The sequence below is a fragment of the Sitodiplosis mosellana genome, unplaced genomic scaffold (genome assembly GCF_009176505.1).
Source record: "Sitodiplosis mosellana isolate CC-2019 unplaced genomic scaffold, AAFC_SMos_1.0 Smas_scaffold_6167, whole genome shotgun sequence".
Taxonomy (NCBI): Eukaryota; Metazoa; Arthropoda; class Insecta; order Diptera; family Cecidomyiidae; genus Sitodiplosis; species Sitodiplosis mosellana.
The window spans coordinates 3,228,629-3,238,393 of NW_022601408.1; the positions used below are offsets into that span (position 1 = coordinate 3,228,629).

Genomic DNA, 9,765 nt, shown 5'->3' on the forward strand with positions numbered 1-9,765 from the left:
GAATGTTGGTGGACAATAATTCAATATTGAATATCATGTAGGTTCCGCAATACACAATACACATACACAATGTGTATTACACATGCTCTTCAATTCATCACCTTCCGCCTTCAATTCATTGTGGTTTTGCTTACGTGTGGAAAATCAACCGCGTTAAATGGATTGAAGTTTGCTTCATTATTTGAAAAACAAAATCAAATGCAAAATAATTACGCAGAAAATTGCATGCAATCGAAGCAAATTGTCGAAATTCCCATGTGATTGAAAAGCGTTGAGTTCACAGTTTTCCCTTCTTTCAATCAATTTGAAAGCGGTTGTTGGAGGTTACAGGTAGTACGAACTTCGCACAAAATAATACATGCAAATTCGAATGCGAAACGATCAAGAACCACTCGAGCGAAATCAAGTGAAATAAATAAATAAATAGGCTTTTCGTCAGCCGCCCTCGTTTTGCTTGGGGTTCGTTGAAGAAAGACAAAAAATCGGTGAAAGGGACCGACTGATCGAATTTATCGGAAAACAATGTATAATTTGTTTATTAAGTTGAATTTGAGCTGTCGAATGGGCTTGCAACGAAAACTGTTTGAGTATTTGCCATGTTTTTCGAGCTTCACAAAACATGCTGTGTAGTGCGTTTTTGCAGCAGTTAAGCAATACAAGAATAAAAAACGTTCATCCAATATTCCAGTTTCGATGTTTGCCGTTTAGATGGTAAAATCTCCAGCCCGTTTTGTATTACACCCACTTAAAACATCACAATCACAATGGCAAAATGTAAATATACTTTTGTGATGATCAGGCAACAAAATACTACTTATATATATATATACGTCTGTGCCGTAATGTACGACGCCATGAAAAATTATATCTGTTTACTTGAAAACACAACAATAGCCAGATCATCAATTTTGATTCATCAGTGTCTGTAACTACGATTCTCTCTCTCTCTCTCTCTCTCTTCCTTTCATTTATTTCAAACCGTCCGTCATGTTCTGCTTTCGCATTTTCAATCACCTTTCGCTCTCCAATTTTTCCCAGTTTAACCAATTCTTCGACATTACGGCGAGAAAAAGTCAAATCACCGATGAAATGATAATGGACAGAATGGATACATAAATTGGCAAATACACATGTATAGGAAGATGACGCGTAAGCAAATCGATAGATGTACCTATTGTACACAAAAAAGGAAAAACCGAAAGGAGCTGCTGCTGCGATCCATCTTTCTACTTTATTTCTAATTGGTTTTATCCAAGAAGCGTGCAACGTTAAAAATATTGGCATATAGCTGACACGGATTCACAACCGTGAGATTGAATCTAGGCAAAAAGGAATCGGTACGTGACATTACCTATTTCCTTGTTCTTTTCCCCATTCATGGCTCAGAATATTCACTATCGAAATATTTGACGGTATAGTATGTGTTTTGTGTGTGTGTGTGTGTGTGACAGCGATGCGTATCAAACATCCTTTCACCTGTCATTGTCGCCTGACAATGAACGAATTTGTTCCATATCAAAAAAATTTAACTTCTGTCAATTATGATGAAAGAAAGTGCTGCCATGCTGCTTATCGGGAAACGTTCTTAAAAACAACAACGTCAAGTTTATACGTAACAACACAAGTAAACGATGAAAAAGGACGGAGGACATAGAGGAAACGTGTGAAAGGCCGGCTAAATCCGATATTTCACATTCGTTCATTTGATAATCAAGCAAAGGTTTGTCAATCCACCTGTTTCGTCTCTGATACGATGTTGTTGCCTGCGACATTAACATCATGGCATATTTGTATGCGTCGCGTAGCCGCGTTCGCTTATTAATTGAGCGAACGACGTACAACAACAGATACCATTCCAAATGGAAATCGATTAGCTTCTTTTTGAACTAGCTCATTCCGTCGCACGTTTTCTTCTTGACTCTTCTGTTAACTTGAGTCAATCGAGTAGATTTTCTCGTTATACATTGAGAAACACGTGTGCATTGCCATGGGATGGTACTTTGAATACTTGGCATCGAAATTTATTGCCTTCGTTTGTCAAACAGCACTTTACTCCCAGCCAATTGTTGTGTTTTGCAAAATTCAACGATGCAATGCAATATTCGCTCGATTCCATTTTGTTCTAAATAAAACGCAGTCTCTCCCCGATTCGCCCCAAAATAGAAAAAAAAAACCACTTTTCAAACAAACACTGAATTTTGTAATCATCATGGGGCGCATCGAGCCAACTGTATCATCATCATTATCATCATCGTCATCGCTGCTGCCATGGTATGTACGAAATAAAAAAGTATATGGAGAGAATAATGAAAATTTGCTAAGCAGATGGAACCAAAGAAGAAGAAGAAGAAGAAGTTGTAAGAGCCGGCAAAAAGTTTCCGATTTTTAAGAGACATTTCCAATGAAAATTCTATGGATATATATACCGCAACAGCATATAGTGAAAGATTAATCTTGGACGACCTTGCATCGCATATCGCTCCTATGTCGACTTATTGTGTAGCACTATGCACGATCCACATTGTCCTATAATGTTGAATTTATGCTAATACTTAAGCTAGCTTCGTAAAAAAGTTTAAAATAAATTTAAATTTGCTTTATGGTGGCTCTTCATTCACTAGAATTTTTTTTTTCTCTCTCTCTCTCTCTCTCTCTCTCTCTCTACCTCCCTTTGGCCCGATCCAATCTCTTGCTTTGTTTGTTTTTTTTTTCCTCTCGTGCTGCGCCTCGATTGTGCGCTAATAAAAAAAAACGGATATACATAGAAAAAAAGAGGATGAGAGTAAGAGATAGGGATGAGCGCGAGAGAAGAGCAGAAGAAAAGCACATGAGTGATTGACAGTGGCTGCGAATAACCACATGGAAGATATCGAGCAAAGAATAAAATAATCCAAATTTAAATTGATGAAAAATCGTTTTTTTTATGTGCGTAAACGAAACGTATATAAAGGACAAATGAAAACGGTAATTTCGAAGGCTTAACGCTTTGCCAAATGGCAGACAAACTCACGCGCATACACATACATATCCACAGTATTCACAGCATTTTGAGAAAGAACAAAAAAATCAGAATAAGAAAGCTGAAAAAAATCCAACTTCTTGAAACGAAGACGCCAAACCAAGGGCAAATCACTCAAAAGTAATACAACGCTGCTGAAAAAGTAATACAACGTGAAAAAAGTAATACAACTTTTTAGTGAATTGCCCCTTGCGCCAAACACACCCGACACCAAAAGTCAGCGCGGTAGCATTGGCTAGGGCATAGTTTCATCGCAACACATCGTAACACAACTAAAAGAAGAAAACTATACGAAGAATGAAAAAAAAAAAAAAACAGAGAGACTGGAAAAAAGAGAGTTTAGACTCTTTTTCTCGTTGGATTGATGAAATCCAGTTCACACAGTATTACTTAGGTATTGAATATAAAAATGTGTATGCTAATATGTTCGCGTTTGTCTGCGTCTCTGCTAGGGGAATGTCACGCTTAAATTATTTCAAATATTTCAAAAAAAAATCCAATTTATCTCTAAGAATCTGTCGTATGAAATATGGTGGATATTTGTGAATACGACGGAATATTTTGGATTTTTGTGATTATAAATATGATATTTAAATGTATTTATTTAGATTTAATGCAAAAAATCTAAAATATCTCCAAAATCCACAAAAATCTGATTTATTTATTCGAAATATTCGAAAATATGTCATACAATTGATGTTTATTTCAAATATCTCAAATATCTCACAAGATTCAGGAGCGTGATATTCCCCTAGCGTCTCTGTGTGTCACTTGGTATTGAAACCGTCATTTCGTGGCTATTTGACTTTCCACAAAATGTGAAAAGCGATGAATATTGAAACAGGAGCTCACATTGAAGATGCAAACGGGTGTGTGAAGCGCACATTTTCATCTCCCAAGAGTTAGTCTGAATACCATTTTCATTCATATGCGATTGTAGAATCTACTTACATATTCACTTCCCTTTGTTATTCATTACAAATACATACAAATACCGGCAGCTCTTTATCATCTCATACGGTCGATCGATACACGATCCGATTCGATTCGATTTGAATTTGGAAATCAATCCATGAGACTAGCACGTGCCTATGAAATGAAATGAAAAAAGAGTGGCTGTTGATGCCTTTTGTAAACGTTTTGCCAGCAAAAATGTGCCAACTATGTCATATTCAGCAAAATGGCTCCTTAGCGCCAACGGAATATAAACTTTGGGCTTTCGCATGGCAAAACAAACACATAGAAATGAGAATAAATAAATAGCACATGATTTTCAATTCATCTTTGACTTCCCTCTTTTTTCATCTCTTTTCGCAAAATATGCTGAGCGATTAATATTTGAATGTTAAATGAATATGTACGTCCATGTATAAAACGAATGGAAAGCATTTTGATTTAAAAGTGAACAAATAGACGTTTGCATCAACTTTGTTTCTTCTTTGGTTTCAATCCGATTGTATTTTCTTGTCAAATGAAAACTTGCACTTCTTCATGATGCTTTGTACGAAGCATCTCAAAACGCATTTGCATATCGCATTTCACGGAGCCAAATAGGCAATATTTGTGTTGAATAAGGCCACAAAACCTAGAAATAGTGCATTTTACATGGGGTTCTCAAACTTATGAACGGCGCTGTATGTATTTATATGTATACAGTTGAGTCTCGATTATCAGTCAGACACCGGACCGGCATGTTGACGGATAATCGAAAAAGACGGATAATCGAATTTCTGTTTGAATAACAGAAAATTGTAGAGAAGTAATGCAATATATATGCAATTGCGATAACATGTAGTATTTATTGAAAAAAATCATATGTAAACTTTGAAAAAACGTTGCGATTTATGAAAAATCTCTAAAATCAAATAAAAACAAACACAGCAGATCGTATAAAAATGTGTGTTTTTGCTTTTCAAAGCAAACAATTGAATAGACGAAATGGAATACAGAGATAAGTAGGGTTTTTTGTTTCAATATGAACGTCGTCAATTCACTTTGAACCGAAAACGAAAAAAAAATATGCGTCGGCGAACAATGACGGTGAACAGAAGTGACGTTTAATAGAGTGACGAATAATCGAGACTCAACTGTAATATGCTTTCGGTCGATTTGAATAATTTGATGAATTTTAATTTATGCCAATTATTATCATTATTTATGGACTCGTGCACACGATTTTAATTCAAAAGTTAATCATTTTTGCTGTACCACTTTTCGTGCGTGTGAAGTGTGTGCGTTTTTTTCTAGCATTTTCGTGCTGGAAAATGAAACCCAAACTCAAGCTATCATGAATTATGTGCATGTTTTGAATCATTAATAAAACTGTACGTTCAATACCTAATTAGAATAATAATTTGGTTTTTGTTCCGTTTCTCATCTTGAATCGAAGTATTTTTTTTTCCTTCAAAGGAAAGTTTACAAATGTTTGTTGTTGTTATTTTTTGAAAAGTCCGTGATTGAATGCTCTTAAAATACTGTGAATAGAATTCTCTACCCAATTTTATTCGGTTGATTACACAATGAATATGGAAAATTATTGAAATGTAAATATAGCGTTAAATTTCTTCCTGATAAGTTTTAATTCTATTCGGAAGCATTTTTTGAACATGAAAACACATGAACACCGAAAAAAGGTTCTTTTTTTTCTTTTTTTTCCCACTAAATTGAAGAACGAATCTTTGTGGCAAAACCATTTTATAACAGTTTTATAAACCAAAACTGAGGACGGAAAGGGAAAAAATCACATTTTTCGCTCACACAAGATTCTCAAATAAACCATAATATTATTTTTACTTTTATTGTTCTAACGATACGATGATGAGTGAAGCGAAATCGTAAAATTACAGTGATTTATTACTGTATACTGTAACTGTATTCGTATCTCAAGAGCATTTCGCTGCTTTATGTATATACATCGAAACGGCACACACTCACATTCTATTCATGGAATGCTATTCGTTCTTGAACACTTTTCACTTTTGTTAACACCATTCATTTACACATCCCACACGAAAGGTTCTTCGTTTCTCTTCTCTTTTTTGTCATTGGCTTCTTAAATAGAATAATTTAACGCGGGATACATGCAAGTGAATAACACTAAATAAATCTATTCTCATTTGTAAGTAGCACAATGGTGCAATTTTACGTTTATGTTTGCCGACGGTGTGCATGCAATATACAAATACACATGTACACGTGTATAAAACGTAAGCGAGTATAAATAAAAAAAAAAATTACGCAAAAGAACAGTGCAATAAGTTGTTTTTTCCTCCTTGTTTGTGATTGTGTTTGTTTGTGGATGCCGCTGCCTCAGATCCTTAACACACACGCGCCATATGTATGGTCGAAGAGTTTAAATGAAAACTCAGAACACCAAATGAATCCTTTGTGAGACTCAAACGAATCGACAGCGTTTAGAGATTGGCTTACAGTCAAGAAAAGGAAATAAAAGGAAACAATTGTTTCTGTCACGAGCAACATTTATTTTGTGTCGAAATATAAATGATTCTCGCTAATTGTGTCTTTTCATTTGAAAACTAGAAAATGACTTCGTTTATAAAACGTTTCATTCGAAGAAATCTAACCGCCGACTGACACAAATTTTCCAACAAGATGAATGCTCTTCAACTGCTCCTGTCGAGCTTTTGAGACGAATGTGATGAAGAAGTCAACAATCAAATTATGTCAAGCAGTGTGTGCCATTGCTTGCTTGTTTGTCGAACACATGATGTATGCGCCATGTACTCGACGGAACAATGAAAACTTCACTGCAGCACAAAAAAAGAAGCCGACTGGCAAATACTGCCAGAAATAGCACTCTGAACATTCCATTCAGAATGTGCATTGGATATTTTTTCTATTGCTTTAGTCCTTTTATATTATTTTACAAATGCGAAGAGTCCGTTAAATTTAGCAATCGGATGATGGTGTACAGCTAACGAGTTTAGTGGAAAACAATATAAGCAAATATTAAACAAACAAACAGCATTCCGGTGCTCTGGAAATCAAAAGCTCAATTGTTATGGATGTGATACAATTTGATCAAATTTGAAATTTTCAACCATATCTGGGAACATGGGAACAATGAAGACGGCAATGAAATGTTGATATTTCAACAATTGAATCAGTTTTTGAAATCGACAAACGCAACATTTTACCAAAAATAAGCCCAAGCGAATTGAGGTCGGAAATTCGTTTTCACCATTTATGCGAGTGTGTGTAGGGTGTGTGTATACATGTAGCATTGTTTGTTGGTAGAATTGTTTTTTCGCCTTGAAGTGGCATCGATGCGTGCACAGCTTGAGTTGTGGATTGAACAAAACGGGTCAAATTGGGACAATGTTATCAAGCATCGGCTATATTGTATCTCAAGTGAAACGGCAAATCAGTGTATATTGTACACTGTTTTAGCTGATATTTTCGTTTTGATTTTCATGTAAAATCGAAAATCGTATACCAAATGACAAATCTGCTGAATGAAAAATCGATACAATGGTATAAAAAAGAAATAGATGACAAAATAGACTTCACACTCGCCCATTTCAGCAGCGAGTGTTCATCTTTCATTCTTATATATATATATGTTTTTTTTTCTCGTTGGCTCTGTTGTAAAAGCTCACTTCCTTTTTTACGACAACAACGTTGAACAAAAATGAAAGATTTTGCTCTATTGACATTTTGTCGTCGCCATCGTGGTGTCACAGTGCTCATGTCGTAGCCATGCATGCATTTGCCTTCTTCGTTTGTTCATAAATTATAGATGTCATTTCGTATATTCACAACCCAGTTACTATCATTTAAATGCTTTTGTCATCTTATTCACATGAATTAGGTTCTGCATTTGGTGTGTACCATTACACTTTACATTGTTATGAGGCTCTCGGGATTGAATATATACCAAGAGTTCATCATTTTTCATATCAGCGACAGAACAAATTATAAAATTGATAGGTATTATTATAAATATGGTGTAGCAAAAAACGCGGACCAACGAATTTTGATTTATGATGAAAATCCAACGCACGACAAGTGCCAACCAAATGAGCATGAAATCGAGCAACAACAAAAACAACAAGAGCCAACCGATTGCAGGGAAAATATAAATAGGAAGGGAAAATGTCACAATGCCAACAACATTTTCAATGCGCAGGCAAACGAACAAAAAATCACTCGAAGACAGAAATTTATCGACACATTCAAGGAAATATTCATGTGTATTGAGAAATAATTTGAACATGATTAAATACACACACACACACACACACCCAGTGAGATACACACAGTTGTCGTCCCAATGTATCTATGCAATCTGTTTGTAGACGCAATTCATTCCAAGAATTTTTACTAAACTCAAAATCCGATCGAAAGAATAAGAAGAAAAGGTCGAGAAACCGATGAAAAACGAATGTAAACGAAGGCGAAAAGCAGTCTTCAAGCAAATGTGCCTGTATCTTTGAAACTGATACGAAAAGTATGAAAGTCAACAAAATTGAAAGAGATCTCTCAGCAGAGAAAAAACTACCGAGAGGAGCACACAGGAGCGTGTAAAGTAGACAAAGCCGAAATGCCAATCTTCGGAAATAATGGAAAAATCGGAAATTTATTTTTGTTCAGTGACCGCTTGTCCTGTATTCAACTTATACCTACAAAATAAAGTTCCGACCCATCAAGAAAACGAGCACAAAGTAAGCAGACAACGAAAATCATAAAAACAAGTGTGCTATATGATGGTGCTGCTGTGATTTATAAAGCCATAAAAATAAATAATCGTAAAATTTTTATTTTTCCATATGATTTGGTGATACGTTTCGTTTCCATGTTATTTTTGTGTGGTGTTCGGCTCATTTGTTGTTGTTGTCGAGTAATGATCAAGAGATAAATGCCATGGTTGCACGAAATCGGATTGGCGACAGAGATTGAGAGCTGACATTTTATGTCGATTAAATTTAACGAATCACTAAATCAGAGGGCACATGACCAAGATTGAATTTTACTTTGTTGATATTGCTACGTGAGCTACGTTTCATTGTCAACATCAGTGACTGTCGATGAATATTGTTGGAAATTTTCATAAATAAAAAATTAATCCAGTGTTTGTGGCATAAAATTGATGATATGTATAATAGTCAAAACGTACGTATGTGCACATCAAATTTTGCAAACTTCATACAAACCATATTCATATCAATCAATCAATTAATTGTTGATGAAAGACTTGATATCCGTTCAATAATTGTACGATTTAGACGTTGATTCGGTTCGTTCTGACGATGACTGGTTTCAACCACTATCAATTCACACTCAGTGTGAACACATACACACGAACAAACATACATATTTCACTTACATTATATACACCATCAAAAACGAGTGCGAACTGAGCGCCGCGGTCAATGAGCGCCAATCTGAAATATCTCGCAATCCATATCATTCGGTTCTAGAAAACTATTCAAAATATTCCAATCAACCAATAATTAATTAATACCCATCTCATTCAATATAATTAACCACTAAACATGAACCAAATTTGTTAACAGCTAATTTCAATGAGGCCATTCACATGGAAAAAATTTCTCTTCATAAAAAAAAAAAAAAAACAATGCAAATTCACCTCAAATAGTATAGATATGTACAGTGTACTCTAGTATTTGGTTGTGGCGGCTCTCTATGCATACTTTGCTGATAATATTAAATGATTTGATGCAAATATTTTGCGTTGATTTCCATACATCCATTTAGTTTATTTG

The 9,765-nt window shown here is 35.1% G+C and overlaps 1 protein-coding gene across 1 annotated transcript in view; it reads right to left on the minus strand.

Annotated features, from left to right (window-relative positions):
* Positions 1–9,384, minus strand: part of LOC129575511 (octopamine receptor beta-2R) — a 44,560-nt gene extending 35,176 nt beyond the window's left edge. Inside the window, exon 1 of the mRNA XM_055459249.1 lies at positions 9,366–9,384. The gene's annotated coding sequence lies outside the window, so the exon portion shown is untranslated. The remainder of the gene's footprint in view (positions 1–9,365) is intronic.
* Between the last annotated feature and the right edge of the window lie 381 nt (positions 9,385–9,765).